A 14,256-nucleotide genomic window follows, 5' to 3' on the forward strand; every position below is an offset into this window, starting at 1 on the left:
TCAATTTACGTAAGATTTATTATTCGTCTTCCCAATTATAACAGCGACAACTCAATAAAAATAAAAAATATTGCCAAGAATGTGATATTGCTATTTGAGCTTGGTTTTCGTGACGTATCTTAAATACTGGTCTACTACTAGGTGGTACTGGTCACAATCTAAATCTTCTTTTTGATAATTTTTTTCTGCCTCGTAATTAGCTACTACTTATATATATTAATTGTGACTCAATTAACCTATGGATTAGCTTTTACATTTTTGTTTATACATAGATATTTTTATTTATTATTATTTTTAGATTTTCTTTAGATTTTACTTTATTTTATTTTAGTTATAATTACATGTTATTTTGAGTAGGAAAGGAAGAAATCGCTTGTTAGCGATAAGGCCGCCCGTTGCCTTATAACTTATGTACCCTGCTTTTTTATTTTTTATATGTATTGTTTTATATATACGGTAACAAAGTGTAAATAAATAAATACTGTGCTTTACTCTGACGTGTGACTGTGACTACTGTTGCTAATATATACGGCGCTAGAACTTGGAATGTAAGAGTATCCGAAAGAAGAGTAGTGTTAGTGGATGCTAAGGATTCCCTGGACAGCGAAAATACGAATTTTTCATTTCTGAGACAACTATAAGTAATAGGAGCTTCTTTGGACATATATTGACAGAGGCCCCGATAACCTTGAAAATTTTGTGGTGTTTAGAGTGGAAGACACTTGAGTCCGATCCCCTATTCGCTGAACCATCCAAGTTCTTAGGCCTTACGCATGCTAAGGCGTTCCAAAGAGGGGGATAGTAGAATTTACGTTACACCAACAGGTCATTTATTATTAAAGAACTGGACTAAAGAGAAGACAACTATACATTCGTATAAAAATCATAGTCTAACAATTTCGTTCAGTATTTGCCTAACATCTTACAATAAGCTTCAGTGACGACGTAACTGTCGACACGTGTGACTATTATTATCAATAATCAATAATATCTACTATTTCCCACTTTTCTTTAAGCTCCCAACTCAATAAATATTTAGTATCGATAAAAATTATCTTGAATTAAATTTCTCATATAAATAATCTTAAATGAAACGTTTTCGGCAAATTGGACAAATTCCACAGGTTGATTTAATTGTTTGTCTATTCACTAAACAATATGACGAATGCGAGCGACAAGCGTGTAATTATACAGATTTCAATACGTTACACCCGGCAGGCGGCCATTCATGCGATCCCACTGCGTCTGATGTGAAGGGCTCAAGTGGCCTATTTCCGTCGTTCACTATTTAAAATTCGAATATTAAACGCACAGTGTTTTGATTAGGTACAGTTTAATTCTTCGGATCTGGTATAACGATAGGTATGGCGATTTTTTTCTATTATTAATACAGTTATAATCGACGAATCAATAAATATAGATACATGTAAAAAGAGTAACAGAATATAACACAAAAAAGCGTAAAAATTCACTTAATATTCGCATCTTATCTTATCAACTTAGGGTCCTTGAAGAAAAGAGCGTACCATTTCTTAAAAGGCCGGCAACGCACTTGCGAGCCTCCTGGCAATGTCAGTGTGCACTGTCCATATGCGGCGGAATAACTTAGCATCACGGCGGTATCATGTTACATAAAAAGAATCTAAGAAAACATGTACAACGTTAAGTACGGAGCCGTCAAATACGCAAAAATTAAATCACGTAAACACGTAATCATTTTAAGTCGCAAAAAGTTATAAAATTATAATAAAAAGTAACAGTTTATTCAATACTGTGTATATGCAAGTCACACAATATAATAAAAATATGAAACTGATAAAATATGGATGGTAAACAAAAGCAAATCCAGGGGTATCTCACCCCTGCCGAGTGTCAGCCTGCCGGTTGCTCGTAACAATATCTGAATCTGGCGTTGACAACTATTCACTATCCTACAGACATCATATACATAAAGCATTATTCTCATAAATGTCGCTTACATTTATGGCTAGCCCTAATTTATTATAGTCTTCCTAAGGCAGTATTTGTATAAATATTTTTATCAAAATTTGTCTATGAAATGTGCAACGAAACGAATAATAAAAATAGCCATTAGTCCTATAATTTTAAGTTACATAAAAAGATTATTAAATTTTTTTTTTTTTTGGACAATTCACACCAATTGACCTAGTCCCATACTAAGCTGGTGAAGCTTGTGTTATGGGTACTAGGCAACGGATATACATACATATTATAGATAGACATATAAATACATATTTAAACACCCAAGACCTAAGCACACCACCAAATGCTCATCACATCGATGTTTGTCTCAGCCGGGGATCGAACCCGGGACCCATGGATTCGCAGTCAGGGGTACTAACCACTAGACCAATGAGCCGTCTCTTATAATATAATACACGACTACACTAGTACACGACCTCCGAAGGAGTGAAGGCCAAGACATTCTTCCATTTGTCTCTCATCATCGCCACTCTTTTCTAATTCCCCGCTATCTTTTTTATTTCATCTTCCCAGGTTTCGATGGGCACCGTCCACCTTTATGTGCTCACTGGGCCATTACAAGTAAGCAATTTTTGGACTCTGGCATCACAAACGTGGATAATGTGACCACTGAGCAGGCCACTTCCTTTTAACTATTTTATTGACGTGATAACGTCTTTAAAATCGTTTTAGTCGGGTGACATGTTCAGAAACTTGTGTCACACCAAAACCTCACGAGCGCGATCGCAGGTATAACGAGAGAGAGACGGACCGATCTCCCGTCTCATCTCGAGCGCTGACAGTCATTCCGTGAAACTTGTCACGCGGAATCCTCACGAGCGGAGGCTGGCATAGCGTTCGAGTGAGTGGACCGATCTTCCGTCTCTCTCACTCTAGCGGCATACAAACGAATGGAGATTTGTTATCTTCATTAATTCCTTACTTCCCAAAAACTTATATCACCAATCAGACGTTATCACGTAAACATCTCGATCGTAAACCTACTTTACAAACAACCAATATTTTTTTTTTAAATTATTTTATTAAAAATCCACCTTTGGAATCCATATGACAGAAATAGAAGTATGCATGCGTCCATAACTGTTTATAAACTATGTTTTAGCTCGGATTTCAGAACTTTAAATTCCCGAAATGCTCCATGCTCGATCTATCGTCTGATTGTTTCATCTTATTAAACGCTTCACGACTATATGTAGATAAGTTTACTTTTATTCTAGACTTGCACAATCCAATTAGGTGAGCATTTCGGATCATCGAAATGATTACTTATACATATAAATCAAATTTCAATCTTCATAGATAGAGTACGTAATGTTTTCCACAAATTTCTTTGAATATATCAAGTGATGAATAAACTAGATTTGTTATTTTAAAAGCAGGAACGAGAGAAAAACTCTATTATAGGAATATGATAGAGTTGATTCAGATCGCGGAGTAAAAGTTCAAGGGTTATAAGCAGATCTCATTTGTAGCGTAGATTCGAATACCTCACGTAATTGTATTGAGATGTGAGTGCACAGTTCGCGATATTTATATTGCTAGACTAACATCATAAAAATATATATTTACTGAATGCTGTCTATCGACTATCGACATATTTATATGTTCGCAGAGATTCACAATTGCGATATTGGGTATATTATATACTTTATACATCATTTATTTTTTTCTCGTATTGGCATAGTCTGTAAGGATAATGTATGTATTTCTGTTATAAATAAATAAATAAATATTTGTTTGTCTACATCCATATAAAATTCTCAATGTTCGTTCCCATACTCCGAAACGGCTCGACCGATTCTTATAAATTTTTTATGCATATTCAGTAAGTCTGAGAATCGGCTACTATCTATCTTTCAAACCCCTAAGACTAATATTTATATATATATATATAGACTAATATTTATATATTTATATATATATAGACTAATATTTATATATTTATATATATACAAAGAATATTTTTAGGCTTGGATAAAAAAATATTTTTTTATTTTTTTTATAATACATACCTACCATAATACCATCAACCCCTAATTTTCAACCCCTATTTTTTATTTGTTAATTTAAAACTTATTACTTTAACTCTGAGGTTTATATAGAGAAAAATCACAAAAAACCTAAAAAGTTTTCATTACGGAAAATCGAACAGTCTCCGGGGTAGCATAGCAAAATTTTCCATGTTGGTATGTACTAAAAAGATAGGCTAAGTAAAATCACATTAAGGAGAAACGAAGTTCGCGGAGGCAGCTAGTTAGTATATAATAACGTAAATGATTACGACTGCGTTCGCGTAAATACAATAAAACTTATTAAATATACTTAAATAAATAAAACTCGTCCCTATTGTTTTTATATCTCATATGTTGTTGAGTAGGTGTTAAGATCCTTCATGATAGTCATGATATGTCAAAAACGTATTGGATGTAGTGTCACACAACGCTAAGTCTGACTTCTGAATGTCACCCTAAATTAATTTCGGAGAAACAGTAAATGTATTTGTATTCAAACGTTCAAGCCGGAGGACATAGCGTAATAACTGTTCATTTGACTCTTGATTTGAGAACTGACAGTAAATGTAAAATTAGAAGCATTTAGCATTGTGTTTCCTACATGAATAAATGATTTTTGACTTTGACCTTGAATGAATTTGCAACCCTTGCAACCATTTTACCTCAATTTGTTTGTATGGAAAAATGGATTTCTTATTAATTATTAACGGTTTCCTTGTAATTTTTTTTTCATTTTAATATGCATATTGCACTGATATCCTTTAAATAGAAAAATAAATGTGATTAGGTTTAAAACTTATGTTTGCCAACTTTTTATTAAAAAAGTTTTTTGTTTTATATAGTTTCTATTTATTACCAATATATATAGATATTTATATAGGTAGAAAGGCGAATATAAAATCAGATACAAGGAGCCACGAACGGCCCTGCTCTAGTAAAAATATTACCATACACTCCTAAACCATATAACGCAACAAAGCTTTAAGTCTAGCATAATTTCCTCTTCATTTTGAGTTTCCAGCTCTTTCCTCAAAGTGAGACATATTATACACAACAACAATAAGAAGTTGGGAAGTTATTATCTCAATATAAAGGCTTGTCCCCACAGCCCACTCAGCACAATGATTTAATCTAGCCTTTGAGACGATGTCGCATTGGCTATTGTTAAAACCTAATTTCCCATTTCGTTATTATGTGTTTTGTCCTTCTATATTTTATTATAAGGGGCTTATTCAGTATTCTGGCTGGTGTATAAACTCCCATTGGGCAATCATTGGTGACGCTTATTGTAATTGTAAGCCTACAAAGTATCTATAAATATTTTAATTTTTATTACTTGACTATCCTTATTAATAATGAAATTTTCTCTTCTGTCTTTCTTACTAAAATTAAGCATATAATTAATAAAAGCAATAATTATACGTATATATTATACTAGCTGACCCGGCAAACGTTGTTTTGCCATGTACCTATATTATTTCTAGGAAACATTTTTTTAGTTCAATAAAAATAACTATCGACTATAATAAAAAATAGAGGTTGATCGAAGACAGGTGAAAATTAAGGGTTGTATGTATTTTAGTATACTGTATCGTAAAAAATTGTGTTAAATAAAAAAGAATTGTCTAAAAAATAAAATTTTGTGTATAAACCCTCAACATTTAGGGGGATGAAAGATAGATGTTGTCCGATTTGCAGACCTAACCGATATGCACACAACATTTCACGAAAGTCGGTCGAGCCATTTCGGAGGAGTTTTATTACAAACACCGTGACACGAGAATTTTATATATATAAGATAATTGCCTCAAAAATAGGAAAGATGAATTGGAGAATCTTTTTTAATTGGTGTCTAGTACTACAAATCAATAAAAATCTTGCAATACCTTCGTTATTTCTATTGTTACGTTTATAATTAATTTAATATAAATCGGGGCGAAACAGATCGAAATTCGGATAATATTTAAGTTGCATACTTCAAGCGATTATCTTCCAAGCAGCAAATTGAAAAACAGATTTGAAAAAAAATTATTCCCCACAAAGTTGGTGTTAAATTAGAAGACAATTTATTTGTAGCGACAGCAGCTGTTCCTTATTACAATAAGAATTCTAATTTTCCGATTTAATAAATATACTTTGCATATTGTCACTGTAGAATGATAACCCCGTATGTCCAGAGAACCAAACATTACAGGAAACAAAAAAAATATTCATTTCGTCAATGTTCGTTCAAATATTATAATGTGTTTTTGTCCATAGTTTTGGATGGTAAAATGGACTTATTTATTAATAACATAAATACTTCATAATTATACCAGTTAAATGACATAATAAAAAAAAAGATTTTTTGACATACGAGGTTATCATTCTACAGCGACGATATAATTAAAAAAAAGCAAAAACACTAACAAATACATAAAGAAAATCAAAATGAGCCTCATAGAATCTGTAAGCATGAGAAAAACGCGATTTTCATAAATGCTTTGCAGTCAATTCGCGAACAAAAAGCCTAGTGTTTCAACTATTCACACAACTACACTTTACATTAGCTAAACGCACTTGTAGACAAACAAAGCGGGCTCTGCAAGCCTTCTCAGCATTCGACGTAGAACAGTACCACCACTACTGCGACTCAGTTTTACCCACTTAAGTTTCATTGAAAGAAAAGCATACGAACAACTTTAGCCGCTAACTAATCGTAATAGCGGTAGAAATTCCTTGGTAATTTCGTGAAGGCGAGGTAATTCCGCTGTGGTCTGTCAGTCACTCGGCTTTCAGCTCTCCCTCGACCGGCATTATACCTCTAATGTCACTTAATTTGCCGTCTAGAGCCTCCTCAGGTGAATGCGGCTTACGAGAGCTGGTTTAATATAAAAATACGCTCGTTTTTTTTCTCCCGTGACGTGGGATTTAACGTTATACTGTTGCCTCTTTTGAGAGTAAACGCGTAGAAGTAATGGGATCGCTAGTTTTGGTTTTCGCTAGGGAGGTTTTAAAGGGAAATTAAATATTATGACGCTAAATTGCAATCAAAATTCACAGGCTTGGTGGCAAAGCGACTTATAAATAGTTTAATTAAAGAGCGTTAATAATGTGATATCAAGTGAACCGTTGCTTCATTTAAATGATTTCCACACATAATTTTTACTATACTAATTCGATTGTTATCGAATTCGCTAACTATACGTTCAATTACGAAAATATACAAATAAAATAGTTTAATTAAAGAGCGTTAATAATGTGATATCAACTGAACAGTTGCTTCATTTAATATATTTTTATACAAATTCAATTGTTATTGATTTCGCTAGCTATACATTTACGAAAAAATACGCAAGTTATATTTTCAAGTGAAAATGTAGCCTCAAGATTCAGGAAATTGTTGACAAAAGGCAGGTTGGCCGTGATTAGAGCTGTAATAACGACATAATGCTCTAACACGAGCCAACTCTACACGTGCTGACTCAGCGGATTATCACGGAAGGAGCCAAATTGGAACATTGTGCCGCTTCAAGCTAAACCGCACTTAATTTAAAAATTGCTTCCAACTCTGTGGCTTTATAGCTAAAAATACTTTACTTGATTTTAGCTTTTCTGGCATTATAAATAATTATTATTTCTTTCCAAACTTACATATTTTGTAACTAATAATCCATTACTTATAAATATTTCAAGAAGATAATATATGTTTATTTTCCTTATTTCCTATTTTTATAGTAACTTAATACTCATAGAATAGAATACTAAACTAAAAACATACTAACAAAACAAGTAAAAAGTTAAAACCTAATCCTTTTTATAACTAATTATAAATAACGCAATTCTCGTGAAATCAGATGGTGTGCAACTAAATATATCCGTCTCACAAACAATAATATTTAGGGTCTGTTTCACAATGTATGGATAAAGTACCAAATAGCTATGCAACACATAAATTATTTGGAAGATAAATTGCGCTTGTCACTTCATCGGACTCATAACTTATGATGGACTTTATGTGACGAATAGCGCTATCTGACAGTCGTGAAACGCAATTTTAGTGTTTATCCTACCATTAAGTAATAAATAGCTAATTTGGAACTTATGTAGAACTTATCCGTAGGTACATTGTGAAACATACCCTTAGGGTGCGCAAGACTCGCGTAAATGGTGCTTCTCTGAGTAAATTTGTACGCGCCCGAGGTACTGCCAACAATTGCAACCGCTTACCACGCCAAGTGGGGTTATTTGTTTATTTTATTTATAATAGAACAGACTTCATGGGCCTGCTTCCAGCATTGCTAAGACTATATGTATATCAGATCCCGGATCATGGCCCTCTATCCGAGTGGACCTCACAAACTGCCCACCATCAGTCAGCAATTCCGCGTATGATTTCGCTACTTAACAGTTTCCTTAGGTCTGCACCAGAACTAGATATATTTGCGATAGGTTTGAAAAGACTGAGCGACGAATGTAAGTCGTTTTTATTGTCTCTTATTTAATTAAAAGTTATAATAGCATTATTTTAAAACATTTAATAAAATATTATTTAGCTTACCTTCAAACTTCAGCTGAACGGTGCTGTGTATGAGGTGAATAACATCCTGAAACAATAAATGATATTTAATTATCACTGAAACTATTTTATTATGAAATACCTTATCATATTAAAATTTACAACATATTATAAAATTATAGGGCAAAGAACTGTCTCATATACTATCTATAAAAGATAAAATAAATCAATGGCGCTACAACCTGTTTAGGTCTGGGCCTTAGCTTTCTGTATCTATCTATCTATATATCATGATCATTTGTCAATCTAATAGGCAAGTAGGTGATGAGCTTCTCGCGCCTGACACACGCTGATGATTTTTTGGGTCTAAGGCAAGCCGTTTTCCTTCACAGTTCGAGCGAATGTTAAATGGGCACATAGATAGAAAGTCCATTGGTCCATCAGACCTACGACCTCAAGGATGACAGTCGCACGCGGTAGCTACTAATCTAACACTGCTATTTAATTTAACCAGTATATATATAGCGGATCGATCGATCGATGGGTTTTCTCTAATAGGTAAGTATGTTACTAGCCTTCCGCCTGACGCACGCCATCGACTTTTTGCGTTAAGGTTTGCTCACGTTTTCCTTCACCGTACGAACGAGTGGTAAAAGCACATAGTCCGAGTGCAAGGATCTATCGGTGATGAGAGTCGATGTTGAAGACATAATTAATCGTTGCCTTTTATTGTTTTATCGACGGAATCGTCGGAATCACAAAACTTTTGTTCGATGGGAATAATAACATAAATTTAGCAAAAATTCTATATATTTCTGAACATAAATATTACATTTCGATTCTAGTGTCTTGTAGCCATTGATTAATATAGAAAAAAAGTTAAAACATCGAAACAAAAAAGTCTATAAGTCTTAGAATTCAAACCTTTGTTTTATGGTGACAAATTAAAAAAAACCTTCAAATACCGAACAAAACGCTGCATATTTCACGATTTATTCTAATTTCAAAAATATCACATGATAGTATAAGATCCCGCTATACAACGACCTTCACCGAGATGCTTATTTAATTAAACTTATTTTATATTTAATTTAATATGTCAATAAATATAATCCATATGGGTTGCCTAGCAAATTTCAGTCCAGAGTATGTTTAATGAATATTTAAAAAAAAATTTTTTTTTTATAATTTGCATGTAGTAAATTTTTTGAACTTTTTTCAATCAATATTTTTAATCAGGGTAGTATTATATATGTATCACAAAAAACTTTTTTTATACTAAAGATGTATATATACTTTAGTGTCACATAAAAAATATACACATAAATAATTAATTGATTAAAAACAACCTAACTTTTGCATATTCTATGGGCTTCATACTTTCGATTGGTATAGAATTTATCTAATAATCATACCGGTGAAATGTTTAAAAAAATAATTTTTTTTAAATTAATTAAAAAATACTCTGGACTGAAATTTGCTAGGCAACCCATATGGATTATATTTATTGACATATTAAATTATATATAAAATAAGTTTCATTAAATAAGCATCTCGGTGAAGGTCGTTGTATAGCGGGATCTTAGACCATGACACGCTTGATAAATTAAATACGGTCAGAGATTCATGAAAGAAGCGAGTTGCGAGTAAACAAGTCTAGAACAATCACAATAAGCTAATGGGGATGATCCCTGTGTTTACACTGCTGTTCAGAGCAGACGAGCCAGCTTCTTCAGCCCGCTATTTTTCTCATATTTTATCAAACCTGTAATTTTATCTACTGGGTATTATTTAGCTACGAGTTTACAAAAACCTTAAAACTGCTCACAATTTAAAACATGTACATGTATTATTGATTTTTTCCTTTCGTATGTTTGAACCTTTTTGTATATATATTACAGATATGTAATATGTATTGCACCTTTGGCTATATCTTTAGTATAAGTAATTGTTTTTTGTTAGCTATATAATATATGTTAGTAGTAGGTATTACGAAATAAACTAAATAGTTTGAAAAGTATAAATCTTTCTTTTGTGCGAGTTGGTTTATGTCCGATAGTTTAACGAATTATATTTTGGTATTGTTAACATAACTTTTACACATTTAATGAAAACACTTTTTTACCGGATTGAAGTTATATTATAAGAAATATATTTTGTTTGGGATATAGAGATCTTCGGCATAACTAACACATTTTTTACTACTCAAGCGTATTGTACCATAATAACAATTAGTTCTTAAAGGGATTTTTAAATGTAGTCAGAAATATGCATTCATAAACATAAATTATGTTTGCAGAGTACCTTTATCAGAAATCAAATACGGCACTGGCGCCGACGCCGGGCCAAGGGACCGCGTGGGCACCAAAGCAAAAAGCCGCTAGCACACAGCATTCCTACACAAAACCGGTCCCGGCTCAATGGACGCCGAACCAGCCTTAACAAATCCACTACCAAACAAAACACAACCCAATAACATACGAATTAAAGAATGAAATACGATAAAAACAAACGCAGACGCGAGAATTATAATCATATTACGAGGACAAAAAGTTGATAGATTGCAGAATATCAAATGCACGTCACGGCATCAGGTATCAACCGATGATAATGTGATTGATGTTCTGATAATGAAAGCGAAACCCGAGATCACAGATTGACAGAGCTTATGGCATTATCAACCGTTTCGTTGGCTTAGAAGGTAAACATTTGGTACATCGTTTTAAATATTTTAATGCTATTGTGAATCTATAGCTAGAAGGCTAGTACAAGGTTCGCCCGTCTCCTCCCACCGATGTAGTCCACTTTGTCGATGACGTATGGAGGTGCCGGTAGAATGCGAAAGCGATCCCGAGAGCTTTAACGCGGCCGTATTAGTACAACCCAAGTTGGTTTTTGGGTATGCTCACCCCTATGAGTTGCAGAGTGCCTGGGGTGGATCAAGACCCATATACCCTTAAAAAAGGGCTGTTCTTTCTATAAGATATATCCAAAACTTAAGTAAACTATAACATGATAATAATAAATTCAGTAAAGCCGACATTAATGATTCCATTTGGACATATGTTAAAATATTGTCCCAAACATTATCAAGTTTCAAGGCATTTTCAGTCAAATTAATTACACAATACACATATTATTATCTCAGTATTTTTACAAGCATTGCACCGCCCGAAGTTATTGTTACACTATTAGTTTGCCATAATCTTCGATAAAACAGCGTTAAAGCAAATTTCTTAATTCAACACACTAGCTGCAATAAACCTTATTTGACGTTTGTATTTGCAATAAACGACGCTTTACGCGAAGCAGATCACATGACTTCATGCGTAAGAAGCTGCCACTGTTGATCCGACCGACCAATAATAACAATTGCAAAATAGGAATAAAAATAATTTTAAATTGCACATTTGTATTTCTTAATTTAGTTTGGCTTTTATTTTTAATGTACATAAGTTATTTTCTCTTTTATCATTATAATGTTTCCCTCTTGTTGTGCACACTTTTCATTGATGTACTGTCGTGTGTTCTCTGTGTTTCGTTAGTGTGCCTTTTTAAAATAAGTAATAATAAGAAAAAACACAAAAATTCAATGCAACTACTGCTATATATATAACATAAGATGCGAATCGCCATACTAATGTCTGAATTTTATGACCGTTACGCGGAAGGTACGATAAATAAATGCCGATATAATCTTTAATTGTCGAATTTTTTGTATGATTTAGTTTTTGCCCGCGGTAGGTACTTCGTTAATGTAGTGTAAAAGATTTAAGAGATACAAACATATTATGTATAGTGATGAAAATATATTCACTAGTATATTTAAAGATATATAAAGAACAATGCATTGTTATGCAAGTTTTCATTATTTAGTTTACACAAAACCTCTTGGACGGCAGTTTTTCTTTAGCGATTTCTCCGTCTAAATTTTGTGACCATATTATTATGGACTCTATTCTGTTACGCGGAAGATATTACAAACATACTCGTATATTAATATAGCGTTATACTTTGTCAACTCAGAACTATAATATACTTTTTAGAGACAAAGATGAATTTTCAATTAAATACTTAAAAAGGCCTTGTCAACGTTTGCCTCACGATGGAGGGACTTGGGTGGTCCACGTGAAAAGGATTAAAAACTAGAGACATGTATGATTACAATGTCGATATATTATCTTTCATTAGCTTTTGTACATTCAAGTTTAAAACATGTAAGAATACATATGTAAAGATAATATATATTTAGTTAACTATCTAATATCTATAACAAACGAAAAAGCAGACTTTTAAATAAACAACGCACGGTTATAGTTTACATTTTTCAAGTTCTAATAATCTTAAAGAACACGAAACCGAACGGCAGTTTCCCTTCTGCCGAATTTTCACATCTATCTACCTACATTCTGCATATATCACTTAGTGAACTTCATTAACTTATGCGCGGTTCGAAGGACTTAATTTTATAATAAGTACTGAATTGTATTGTAAAACCCACAACACAGCTCCCTAGTGTAGGGTCTAGCGATAGATGAATTTTGTCACAACCATAATTCTGTCATGAATAAAGTTTTTATTTTTATTATTAACTAGCCGTTTCGCGCCCGCTTTGCTGGACGAATTAAAATAAATTTTATGTTTCATTATTTTATTTTTTTTTCATATTTTTATTATTCTTCTTTTTAACTTCCCGCTAAGAAAATTGAAATATTTCGAAAATCGAGTTTTTAACAGATGTTGACGTTTTGCGGTTCTAGGAAGCCTCTTTTGTTTTTATTAGCGGGAAAAATTTTCATAAAAGTAAAACAGAAATAAAAAAATGAAGGAACGTTGGAATTAAAAAAATAAATAGCCATAAACCATCTAGGAAAAATTTCGCATCGAATGGTGGTAGTTTCATGTCGATACGATCAGTGGTTTAAGCGTGAAAGAGCCTCAAACGAACACCATTTTCTTTTTATATATATAGATTTAAATGCTTAGTTCTAGTATATTTCTGGTCACTTTAGTATGAACCAGATTAACATAACAAAACTTTAAAATGTAGTACAATACTTAGTTGAATATTTTATTATCATTATACATTTCTGTATAAAATGTCATTGCCGGCTCATCACTAAGAATCACAGCATTACAAATGGTGGATAAAAATAACGTTTAACACAAAACCATAAATATTAACGAGAATTAATAAAACCTTGCACACAAAATCCACTTCGCTAATCTTAATATATATAAATTACGTGTCACGTTGTTTGTCCGCTATGGACTCCTAAACTACCGAACTGATATCAATCAAATTTGCATACCGTGTGTAGTTTGATCCAACTTAAAAGATAGGATAGCTTACATATCAATTTATACCCGCAATATTATTTTGTTGCAAAATATTTGTTTTTATTTGATAGTCACATTTCTAACAGATAGCGCTGTGTTGAAAGTACCAACGTTTCACATAAGCTACAATTTAATGGCATAACCACCAAAAAAGCATGGTGGTCCCCATGACTGGTGTTCTCCTACCCTTTCCCTTGAATAGTTTACTACTATGTAATATAACAAAAACCTTAGCCACAGCAACGCTTGGCCGGTTTGCTAGTTAGCCTATAATCTAATAATACATCCGTTAACTTTATCCATTAATTTCTTCAACAAATAACTTCGACCAACATTGGACCCACTTTAAATAGTCGGCCATGGGCCCCTGACGTCATAAAGGACGCCGTAGGTATGTGGGCT

The 14,256-nt window shown here is 32.9% G+C and overlaps 1 protein-coding gene across 2 annotated transcripts in view; it reads right to left on the reverse strand.

The window, feature by feature from the left end:
- LOC125051143 (axin) overlaps positions 1–14,256 on the reverse strand; it is a 79,561-nt gene that overhangs the window by 29,828 nt on the left and 35,477 nt on the right. For both annotated transcript variants that reach the window (XM_047651309.1, XM_047651310.1), the window contains exon 2: positions 8,557–8,602. The gene's annotated coding sequence lies outside the window, so the exon portion shown is untranslated. The remainder of the gene's footprint in view (positions 1–8,556; positions 8,603–14,256) is intronic.

The sequence above is a fragment of the Pieris napi genome, chromosome 7 (genome assembly GCF_905475465.1).
Source record: "Pieris napi chromosome 7, ilPieNapi1.2, whole genome shotgun sequence".
Taxonomy (NCBI): domain Eukaryota; kingdom Metazoa; phylum Arthropoda; class Insecta; order Lepidoptera; family Pieridae; genus Pieris; species Pieris napi.